This window comes from Gorilla gorilla, chromosome 9, assembly GCF_029281585.2.
Source record: "Gorilla gorilla gorilla isolate KB3781 chromosome 9, NHGRI_mGorGor1-v2.1_pri, whole genome shotgun sequence".
Lineage (NCBI taxonomy): Eukaryota > Metazoa > Chordata > Mammalia > Primates > Hominidae > Gorilla > Gorilla gorilla.
Window position 1 is genome coordinate 136,509,185 of NC_073233.2, and position 12,450 is coordinate 136,521,634.

The following is a 12,450-nucleotide window of genomic DNA, read 5'->3' on the forward strand; positions in this document are numbered from 1 at the left end:
ATAGGAAGCAGTCAGTTCTGCTGGGTGCAGGGAATAGGAAATTGTGAAAGATTGCATAGAGCAAGGTGTAACCACATGGCCCTATAAATCATCCCTAGAGTCCCACAAGCGTCAAAGGACCTTCACCTTTCAAATGCCTATTTTACTTACGTATTTCTAAGAGAAAGGACTTTTGGAATTGGCAGCCACATCCTGAAGCCCACCTCAAAGATACCAAGGGTTTCTGTCTGCTGGCCAGACAACACTCCCCCTCATAGCAACACTCCTGGAAAAGGGGTCAGTGGAAATATGTTTTCTCTTCTCATTGACAGAGTGAGAGAAGAAAGCTCTGGCCCAACATCTGGTGCACTCTGTGCTGGACTGTATTCTTGAAGCTATGACTGTATGAATGACACTTCCCTTGGGGAAAAGCCCTTTGCCCAGAGAGGAAACTGACAAGAGGGAGTTGCCAGGGCTCTCAAGGGCTCTCGTCTCAGGAAATAACTCTTGGACAGAAATGGATTGCGCTTTATTATTTTTTTGGAGAAGGAAAAAAAGAACCCGCCCTTTCTCCACTTGTAGATTGTGACACAGAACAGCTGCTAGAGACGTAAACCTTCTCAGAAGAAGTAAATGAAGTGTTTAGGTAGTTTTTTTAGTAGCGTTTGTTTTTTCTTTTCTTTTTTGGCTTTTTGGCAAAAGAGAATTCCCTCCCACAAGACAACTGCTTGAACATCAGCTGCACCAACTTTTTTCTTAGCATTGCACACGTTTATTGCATAAATACAAAGCAACTGTGGCATCTGAAGATTTACTCCCCAGCGAAGAAGCATCCATGAGACCTGTTTGGGTGCAAAAATGATTTGGACGCTTGGTAACAGAGGGTCTTGCAGAGCTGAGTTTATTTTTCTTGAAAAGGACCTGCGCCACCTGAGCCGCAGGATAAGTGGGTTGGAAAGGAGGCTGCCCTGCTCTGGACTGTGGCTTGCTGTGCGCCCCACGCATGCTCCCTCCCACCTCTCCAGCCCCCTCTCGCCGTGACCCCTGCACCCTCCACTGCAACATGGAACTCTGTTGTTTTCTTAGGCACGCGTTGCCAGGTCTCACTCCCCTGCCCTTCTCATGTTACCCCCTCTGCTAGGAATGCCCATCCACCCTCAAGATGAGTGAACCCTGCCTCCTCAGGGTTTTAGGCTCAGCTCAGAGGTTATTGCAGCCTGGAATCCTTCCTGAGCCACGCTTCACCCCAGCCAGGGTTAGCGGCTCCTTGTTTATGTTCCCAAAGTGTATTTCTATCACGGTGTGTATCACATTGTTTTATTACCATCTGCTTCTGTTTGTCTCTCCAGCTAAATTCTGAGCTACTTGAAGGCAGGCACCATGCCTTTTTCATTTTTGTCTTCAGCACTTAAGACAGACCATGGGGCATAATGGAAACTCATTGTTTTTTTAAATCAGTGAATGAGTAAATGAATGAATTGGTCTCACAAGACTAAAAATGTAAGAGGTAGATCAGATGTGAATATATTTGTTCCTAAAAATAGAGAATCTGAATAGATTGCAGGTCTAGATAAAGAACCACTTGAAATAATCAGTTTGTTTCATGATCCATTTCTAAGGGAAAACCGTTTCCTTCTATTCACATAGCTATTTATGCCACCTCATCTAAAAAGGCTTTTCCCATCACCGCATATGAATAGCAGCGCCTTTCTCCTACTCTGACACCTAGGTGTTTGATCGTTGTCTTCTCCAAAGTCCACTCTGTTAGAATTTAAGCTCCCCAAGAGGCGAGATTTAGTTCATTTATTCACTCCAGATCCCTGGATCCTAGGCCAGTGTTGGAAAGTAGCTGGCACATAGATAACTGTTAAATACAATAGTGTAAGTTAGAAAACTTGTACATACTTTTTCCGTGTAAACCCCTCTTTTTACAAATGAGGAGAAAGACTAAGGCGATGCTGCTAATTGGCCAAGCCGAGACCAGACTCCTGGCCTTCAGCCTCCTCCTGTGCTTAGAGAAGATGCTTCTCTAGACCTTTGTTACCCAGCGTCCAAATCATTTTTGCACCCAAACAGGTCTCATGGATGCTGCTTAGCTGGGGAGTAAATCTTCAGATGCCACAGTTGCTTTGCATTTATGCAATAAACGTGTGCAATGCTGAGAAAAAAATTGGTGCAGCTGATGTTCAAGCAGTTGTCACGTGGGAGGGAATTCTCTTCTGCCAAAAAGGCAAAAAAAAAAAAAAAAAAGAGAGAGAGAAGATGCTTCTCTAAGCACCCTCATCACCCTGGATGGCAAGGACAGAAACAAGCATGCGATGGAGAAGACAAAAAAGTCAACACTTTGGCTTATGTGGGTGTCTCATGTCCAAAAAATCACTTTAAAACTATGGTTCTGCTTGATTCTAGAGAGTTCTATTCTTCATAGAGCGAGTGACCACTTCTCCAACTTCCCACCCTCCCCAAACTGGCAACCCGGCCAGGACCTGTAGGCTGTCACTTCCTTTCACCCAAAGCTTGCCAGGGCAGGGCAGGGCAGGTTGAGAGACACAGAATAAAGGAAAAATTAGGGAGGAGAGGGACTGTTCAGGCCAAGGCAGCAGAAGAACAAGAAATCCCAAAGAGACCAGGCTTGAATCAAGGCTGAATCCAGTTCACATCAACTCTGACCCTGCTTGGCTGTATTTCTAGATAACTTTGACATCAGTTAAGCCTTTTTCATTTGGGGTTATGTATTCCTAAAAGAAAAACTATACTTTTAGGTAAATACCAAGTAAATTACACTTTAATTTTTTTCTTTTGAAAACAAAATTCTTTTGAAATCAGTAGTTTTTGCCAAACTAATACAATGTTACCACAAAAGTTAAAATACAAAAAAGTAACAGATGGATATTAGAATCACCTGAAACCTCACCATGTAGAGATAATTATACTAATAATTTGTTCAATATTCTTCTGGGTATTTTTTAATCTATCTAAACGAACATAGATGTCACACACACACACACGTGATTACAATTTTACCTTCATGAGATTGTTCTCCACATGCTCTTTTGTAACCTGCTTTGTTCACTGACATTTAACATAATGCTATGGACATTTTTCTCTGTTGATAAATGTGGCTGTCTATCCTAAAGATGATGACTGCCAAGTATTCTATTGTATGTATATATCATACTTTTAAAGAGCCTCTTATTACCGTATAATTTGTCCCCAATTCTTTGTCATTATAAAAATTCCTAAAATATTTTACATTCCCACTAAATGCCGAAAAGGAGCATTTTGGGGACAAAGAAAATATGCATTCCATATTTGAATATGTATTGACTAACTGCATTCCATAATAGACCAGCCAAAATTAGATTCCCACTGACAAAGGCAACATGTTTTAAATTTCAACTTGCCCTCTCGTCTTCATGTTAGCTTCATAGGCAATGAATTATGGTTAAAACATATCCTGGGTATGAAGATGGCACACGGGGAATTCAAAAGCACAATAAAGCTGTGGCAGAAAATGTAGATTTCTCCCCACCACCCCTCACCCCAGCCTTTCCTCTTTGAAAACTATGCAAAATTTGAATAGATTTCCAATGAGCATTTATCCTAATGTCAATAATTTAGGATTCCTATCAATTCAAACAAAAAGCATGTCATTTTGGCTTGGAATACAGGAGACAAAGAATTTGGCTTCCAGGGCTGGGCTCGGTGGCTCACGCCTGTAATTCCAGCAATTTGAGAGGCCGAGGCAGGTGGACCACCCAAGGTCAGGAGTTCAAGAGCAGCCTGACAAACATAGTGAAATTCCATCTCTACTAAAAATACAAAATTAGCCAGGTGTGGTGGTGCATGCCTGTAATCCCAGCTACTTGGGAGGCTGAGGCAGAAGAATCACTTGAGCCTGGGAGGCAGAGGTTGCAGTGAGCCGAGATCTCGCCATTACACTCCCACCCGGCAACAAGAGCAAAACTCCATTGAAAAAAAAAAAAAAAGAATTTGGTGTCCAAAACAACTAGCCATGTAAAAAAAACTTGCTCCAAACAACAGCACTTTTGCCAAACTAAAGGAAACACCTGGGCTACCAAGGCAAAATCTTTCATCTACAATGTATAGAGTTTTAATTTCTTTTTTCTGAATACTATAGAAATGTATTTTTGAAGACTCAGAGTATCTCCTCTTTCAGGAAGATTTCCCCTCCCCCCTACCCTCTTTGGCAATTGCATGGACCTCCTTGATGCCCCTCCATGGGATTTACTGTAACGGTGTAACAAAGTTCATGACACTTCCTGTATCTATGCCTGTTTCTGCTCCTGAATGATGAGTAACTTGAGAGTAAGGATGGTGTCTTTTCAGATGACACATAGTAGCCATGCAACAAGTGTCTGTTTACTAAATGAGGGAAAGTACCTAAAGTACTTGAAACAGAGTTGGTGTGTACAATCCTTGTGCGTCCTGAGCTTATCCAAGAGAGTAAGTTATCGTCTGGACATTAAAAAAAAAAAAAAAAAAAATCCCTGTGATGAAGTGTGTCCTTGTGTGACCCTGAGGTTAGGCTTCTCAAGAGTTAACTACAAGCAAGATGGCACTTTTCTCTAAACTATGGGATGTACCAGATTGATGAGTTCATCTATACTCCTTCAGTGTGTTCTTTCTGATTCTCATGAGTAGCCCACGTGTATTTCTCAAATAATTTGAGTAGATGTCTTCCCTGACCTGTCACTGTAACAAAAGCTCCCAAATCCAATTCTCTAAGAACTCAGGTTTAAGATCCATCATATCTAGGAAAGCTGAACATTCCTTACTCCCCATGGAAACTTTGTGGTTACAACGCATAGAAAAGAAAAAGGATTAGAAGAACTGAAGATGGTTTTTCTGTCTCACTACTAAATCTACAAGAACCTCATTTGCTTGACTAAGTAATCCAACATTACAGTAGTAGTGAATATTCCTTCTTATTTTAAGTAGCAGCACTGACAAATGAAGGCAGTGTTCCAAATTATGGGCTACTGGCTTCTGTGTCTTAAGCTAAGTGCATTTATTCTTTCACTAAGGTCACAGAGCAGCAACTCACAGTACAATTAACATCTCAGTCTTTGTTTCTTCACAACTTCACTATAATTATTCCGCCAACCCTTGCTTAAATGGAAATGAGTCATATCCATCTCCTATTTCTCTAAAAATAAACCCATCTCCTAATTAAGCATAACACTTTCAAGTCCTGTATGAATTGACATAGCTCAACGAATCCTTCTTAGAATATTAAAATGAACTCATGTCATTATAATTTTAAAGAGTGTATTGTTTTACCCTTCCTTGAGGAGTAACTCGCTACTATCTCCTGAAAAAGAGAAAGACTAGAAGATGTTTTACTCTGGTATGCCATAGCAGTTAAGAAATAAGGAATGCTTCATAGATTATTTTATGCATTTCCTTCTCAGTGGAAACAAATCCCTCACCATACAGTACTGAAATGGCATTGTCAACAATGGACAGAAAGGTCTTGCTTCTCCTAGGCATCAAGGAAATACATTAAAACCTGCCAACTCTTAGGTCTAGGAATCTAACTAAGAAAATGCCAATTCTAGTCTCTGAAACCTTTGAAATACTAACAATCTACATTTTCTAGTCAATCATGCTTCTGTCAGAACATCTTCCTGAAGATCAAAGGTAATATTCAATACACTGCCTTACCATAAAAGTGGCCATAGCCTGTGTACAAATGCTATGCCTCAAATCCTGTATTTTACCATGAAATTCAACAAATGATCACACTTGGCTTTAGGATGTACTCCTGAGCCAGAAGCATGGTAAGTACTCATAAATAACTGAATAAATAAATAAGGATTGTGTTTTACTTAGAACCTCAAAACGAAAAAAGAATAAGCTGGAGGAATAATGTAGAGTACTCTTTGCTTCACAAGAATGGTTGTAATAGAGGCCACGAAATAAGAGATTGTTTTCCAAGTCAAATGCAAAGAAGGGCCACAAGATTAAAAACGTCAACTCTAATCCAATGATTGCTGCCAATGAAACCTCTGAAGAGACTAGCATTTTAAAGAATTACATTTTGACTCTTAGCCTGTGAAGCATGTCAGACATAATCTAGAGTTTAGACTTGGCTCTGGCTCTAAAGGAATTCTCAACAAAACTGAGAGGCACCATAAATAGAGAGAGATATTACAAGAACAATGAGAGGGGACTGGATAGTTGCAATAATGCCCCTTTAAAATTGAACTAAAAGATACCAGCTGCCTTAGATCTCTCAAATCCAGCAAGCAACTTCTTGGACTATGTCTGATTGTGATTTTCATGGTGGAGTTTCATTTGTTTTACTACCCGAAATGTAAGGTTCCAATTTCTCAGTACAATGCTAAACAGCTTGCTAGCATTCTTATATAAAGAGGGATTGTGCAATTCCAGTGAATTTTGGAGTTGGAAAAAATTCATCAATCTTCTCATTTATTTCAATGAACTGAGTCCCAAGAGGTTACATGTTTAGCAGTGATCAAGAACCCTGGAGTTACATACTATGGGTGAACGTAGAACTGCTTGCTGCGTGTATGGCCATGAGCAAATTTCTTAACCTCACAATCAGTTTCCTCAACTATAAAATGCAGGTAATAATATCAACACTTTCAGGATTATAGAGGAGGATCATACAAAACACAAATACTTAGCAGCATGCTGTATAAATAGTAAAAATGGTCAATAAATAATAATTGTTATTATTGCTATTTTATCAGTAGTGCCTGGCAATTAGTAAGCATTAGTAAATGCTTACTAATGTCACTAATTAGTAACACTACTGTTTTATATTAATTACTTTTTTCTACTGCCCAACATGGCAGAGGTTATTTAAGTGTTAGAGCTAGAACATGGATAGCTAAATCTCTCATCTCTTTTTCTAAAGACTTGTATTCAAGTCATGAAAACAGGATTCCCTTTCATAATCATAGGTTGAGTAGCATTAGTCAAGAATTTTGCAGGAGAAAAGAGCCACAATTTCTGTTTAATGGTAGTCTGTTTGTACCATTGTTATGCATAAAACCAAGAAGTAAGCATTTTTCTTACAGTGGAGAACTAACTCATTGAAAGATTGCATAGCACAAATGGTGAAATATTGCAGCTTCCTGAGTTAAACCAACATCTTTTTGATATAATGTCAATCTTTTGTGGACTTACGCTTCAGCAACTAGATACAAATATAAGGAAGTAGTAAAGCACTGCGGAAAATAGTGCAAGATTTCTTGTTTGTTCATTTTTTTCATTTTTGCTTTTTCATTTGTTTTTGCTTTTTCTTTAGAGCAGTGCCTCCCAAACTGTAATGTGCATATGAATCACCCGGGGATCCTGTTACAATGCAGTCTGCTGCAGCAGGTCTGAGGTCTGGCCAGATATTCCACATTTCTAACAAGCTCCCACGTGGTGCTGATGCCGCAGGTCAGAGGACTTCACTGTGAGTAGCAAGGCAGCGCTGGACTAACTTGGTTGAACTCATGAGTGATTATAACAAGGTAGGTGTTTAGGAGGCAGAGCCCAAGGAGGAACAGGCAAGACTTCTGTGCCAAGGCTGAGCAGATGCTGGTAACCTCAGGTGCAATACAAACCCGGCTGGGGAGAATTGAGTAGCTCAGGACCTGTCAGTGTCTCAGGAGCCATATGCCAGATGCACATCTGCCAAGACTTCTTGCTTTTCCTAAGAAGACATGGTTCTAGTTATTTGGTCCCTTTTATCAAGAAACTGGCAATGGTGCTTTCTCCCATCAACAGAAGTCATTTGGATTAAGGATTACAAGAGGTGCCAAGAGATAATTTAAAAGAGTTATTTGCATTATATGTTTTTTTTTACAATTGTAAAAGACTCACATGTTTTGGAAACTTTTTGTACATTGTTTTGCAAACTTTTATGCATCTGGAATTATTTCAAAGTGAAAAGTTTTTTTTAAGTCTCTAAAAAGACTAAATCTCTTTTAATTCTGGAGTTTTCTACCTTTCCACATCTCTTGAAAATTTATATATTTTTTCCTCCCCATTGAGAATATTTTCCTGACATTTGCACTAAATGTTTGTTGCTTACTCTCATGCTAGTAAGTACTACCCAGCCTGTTCCCTCTAAGTTCTGAAGGCAGCTCCAACACTTGATTACTGGAATATGAAATCTATCCTCTTTTGAAAAAAAGATCAGAAACATCCTTCCCTCACTGCTCTAGATACCATTTTTTTCTACCTGAACTCCCAAAGCATGTATAGGTTATACTACACTACTTAATAATTATATTGTCTTTCATTTTTATCCTCTTTTCTAGTAAAGATTATTGTGTTAATTTTAAAAATGGAGTTTACATATTGCTTCTTCTGTGTCTGGTACGGTCTCCAGCACAAGGCTGGGCATGGAGTAGAAATAAAACTGATATTTGTCATGGAAGGGACTGACTTACTTACCCAGGAAACTAGGCCTGGGTAGTCTTTCTTCAAAGTCAGTATCTTCATAACAATGAATAAGTAATCCACAGATACCACTTCAGAAAACAGGCTTAATCCAGTGTTCTCCTAGATAAGCAAATCAGTCTAAGCAGAAAAATCTATCCTAAATTTGTGTAAATGTCTTAGAGTTACTTAGATTCCTATGACATGCAGGTCCAATCACAAGCTCTGGGTTCACATTCCATTGGCTCTAATCAGGGTCCACCATGAGTTAACGTGGTCACATGACTGAGCCTCAGAGTCCCCACCTGGCGAATGGGGATGACGAGAGTGGAGTGCCCACCTCAAAACTTCATTGTAGATTAAATGAAGCAGTCCCTGCAAAGCACCTAGCAAGGATGTTGGAACATACCAAGTGCTCAGTAAACGTTAGGGCTGAGTATCCTTCCTTAGGTGAAATGAAGAAAAATGGATATGATAACTAGAGAATCATCTACATTAAAAGGTGGAGTTCAATAAGCTATACTTTCAGTACAGCAGGGATAAAGGAGATGAGGAAACAAAAAGTAAGTTATGTCTTCACATCTAATTTTTCCCAGGATTGAAGAAACTTAAAAGATTTGCCTGAAATGCCACTAAATTGCTGCATACCACATTAATTTTGCTCAAATGCTAAATACTTTATAATTTCCATAATGAAGAAAGAAAGGGAGGAAAGGGAAGGAGGAGGGAAGAGGGAGAGAGAGAAGAAGAAGAAAGGAGGGGAGAGAAAAGAAAGAAAGAGGAAGAAAAAAGAGAAAGAAGAAAGAAAGAAAAAAGAAAGAAAGAAAGAGAGAAAGGAAAGAAAGAAAGAGAAAGAAAGAAAGAAAGAAAGAAAGAAAAAGAAAGGAGGGAGGGAGGAAAGAAAGAAGGAAAAGAAAAGAAAGAAAGAAAGGGAGGGAAGGGAGGGAAGAAGGAAGGAAGGAAGGAAGGAAGGAAGGAAGGAAGGAAGGAAGGAGGGAAGGAAGGAAGGAAGGAAGGGTCCCAGCTCGTGGGATGTAATCATTCCCTTCTGCTGTTTGATGTGAACAGTTGGGAATTTTGAACTGGTAATTAGAAAATGATAGTCACTATGGAAAACAGATCTATTCACCAATAAATAAAATCACAAGGTACATCAGAACCTCAGTTATCAGTAAGAAATTCACCAGTGCAATCAAAGAGAGAAATCTGTTGATTATTCGTTTGTAGTGTTTTGCCTTCTGCCTCACCCTCCCCTAGGTGAGAGGACCTGCACCCACACACCCAGTTTGTTGAAGTGTTACTTCAGACAGTCCTTGACCTCACTGGCACTCTGATTTTTCATAGCCCTATGCTGTTTACTTCTATTCTCTCATATTTGTAAACCAGGAGGGGCGCAAATGATTGCTCACCTTTTAGAGATGAAGGGAAGAAGGCACAGACACATTCAATCCCTGTTCTCTGTTACAAAGCTAATCACTGACATAATCCAAGTGCACAGCCACTTTCCCTTCTCTGACCCAGCGCTGGTTCAAGTTCTGACCCTACTTGCCTTTGAACTCCATTATCGTCCGGGACCGGCCACTGGCCCAAGTCGGTGCTCTGGCCACAGACTGCCAGATGCCAAAGGATCCCACCCCTCTACCAGCTTCCCCCAGGCTCTGCCTCAGGACATCCTTTCACAGCCAGCAACTAGCACCTCCGTGTAAGGAGCCTGCCGGGCAAAGATGCCCCCTCCATAATCAGGCTCTCGGCTTGGCTTCCCATATCCTCAGCAGCGGAACCAGGACGGAAGAGGCTGCATGGCTGCCTGAACTGTTTGTTATTTCACTATTGAGTTGGCAAGGATGGAAGTAGTTGATTTACAATTAGAAGCAGCATGCTTCTTCAAATATTAATATTAATAACTGCACTACTGAACACATGAAAAGACCTTTTCATCTTCAAAGCACTTTGCAGACATTAACTCATTAGCTCTCCCTTCCCTCCATTCAGGAACAACAGGTGAGCAAGACTCTCAACAGCAGCAGTGGCCAACCTGCAGCCCTTGTGCACAGCCCACTGCCCCTGAAGAAAAAGCGTTTTCTCTTTGGATAAAAATAGGCCACCAAATCCAAAACCACAACTGATGAAAGAGTTATAGTATCAGTAATTTTACAAATCAAATGGAGCTGCCGGAGTTATCATTTTAGAATTGGTATTTCCTGCTGTTTAACAAATACTTTTTTCTCAGTTGCATGGCAGTGGTCTAAGGTAAGAAGGAAAATGGACTTGAGATTAAAAACAAAAACTTACCCAAAAGGTAATAAAGAAATCCTGCAATAGAATGCATTGATTTCAGTGACCCAGCACCCTTTTAAGTTTGCCTGAAGAAAATACTACTTTAAAAGTTGGTAACAGAGACCTTTAACGGTGGGTGAGGAGTCACATACAAAGTGTCACAGCCAGATAAAATCACCGGATGCAGAGGAATTGCCATCGACATCTCCTGCCACTGAGTCCAGCTCTACCGTGGGGACAAGAAATACCTCCCTAACTCTGAGACAACCGCGGCCCACACCCACACCATGTCTCAACAACAGACTTAGGAACTTGTAGATCTTTGGACAACTGCAGGTCAGTCCCAAGACAGAGAAAAGCACCAAACAGGCTAGTTTGGTTAGCAAGATTCAAACCTGTAGCAATTTCCTCTCTATTAAAAGCAATTCATTAAACTACTAGCAGGAGAAAAAAGTAAAACAATAGATTTACTAGGAGTGAAGGAGAATAAAAAGAAATTTATATGTTTAACTACAGCTTTATTTCTTTGGAAGTGCTCCAATTTGCAAAAAAAAAAAAAAAAAATCAGGGTTTCTGACAAGTAATCTACGGGTATCTAAAACGTGCATGGTTTTGCTTCTGTGAAGCAGGGAACATTTTTAAAAACATAGTCTTGCTTTCAGACTATTCTGACAAGGTTAGGAAGTATTTTTGAAAATTGTTAAACAATTAAATGGGAATATAGAAAGATGTGAAAAGAGAAAGAGAAAACTCACTTGTATCCTGAATCTCCCTATCGACTTACTCTTTAAATCCACAGAAATTTTTTTAAAGCAGGAAAAGGAAAATGGACTGAAAAGTTTTAGGCAGAAACTGACACACACCTCACTTACTACTTTGCCGGAGAGCAGATCCTGAGTGAGCTTCCCTCAAAGTCTGTGGTCTCTTTCCAACTACCTGCGGGAATCCTCTGCTCCGTAGCTTAAGAGGATGCAAAGACCATAATGTTTCTAATAGAGCTGCCTCCTTAAATTGGGGGGTGTGGTCAAGCCAGGGAAAGCTGGAAAAAAGGCAGTCTTCCTCTTGCCCCTGGCACCAGGACAGCAGCCACTGGGACAGGCACAGCAGTCTAGGTGGAAAGCACTGTTGATTGACAGTGGTGGCACCAAATCACACCTTATTTCGTATTCTTCAAATTGTGCTTCAGCTGAATATAACTCAGCCTTGGAGAGTAACAGGGAGGGAGATGAGCGAAAGGGAACTAGTTCAGTGGGATAACACTGTATCTCACCTCATCATTTGCTGATGCATTTACTCTCTGCTGAATATGTAAATATTCATGCTTCATGTTCCTTGACTTTCTCAATGGAGCCCCCATTAACCTAGGCAAGGTCTCAGGTAAGGGAAAGGGATTGCTTTAGAAACACAGGACGTCCACCACCCAGTCACCTGCTCAGGCTTCCCGTTTCTCTCTAATAACTTGATATGAAATGTGATATTTTCTAAAGAAAAGAAAATAATTTTGTGGAAGAGAGCTGACTGGATATGGACTTGGGATTTCTGAAAAGTAAAGCTAAAAATCCCCTTTTCATTTAAGTCTGGTTTTAGGCAATCTCTAAAATAAGGCTACTTTTAGCAGCCCTGACTCATGGTCCATGGTGCAGGAATAAAAGGGCAGAAGTGTTCATACATTTCTCATTTAGGGAAAATGTAAACAATATGAAAATCTTACATCTGTCCTAAGTGAAAATACACAGCATCTTTTATTCACATATTCAGGACTATGGTAAG

At 40.2% G+C, this 12,450-nt stretch overlaps 1 protein-coding gene across 4 annotated transcripts in view; it reads right to left on the reverse strand.

Annotated features, from left to right (window-relative positions):
• ETS1 (ETS proto-oncogene 1, transcription factor) overlaps positions 1-11,646 on the reverse strand; it is a 128,249-nt gene extending 116,603 nt beyond the window's left edge. For 2 of the 4 annotated variants that reach the window (XM_055356367.2, XM_004052414.5), the window contains exon 1: positions 11,544-11,646. The gene's annotated coding sequence lies outside the window, so the exon portion shown is untranslated. The remainder of the gene's footprint in view (positions 1-11,543) is intronic. The other 2 variants (XM_055356366.2, XM_019037418.4) reach the window with 2 other exon arrangements.
• Positions 11,647-12,450: the final 804 nt, after the last annotated feature.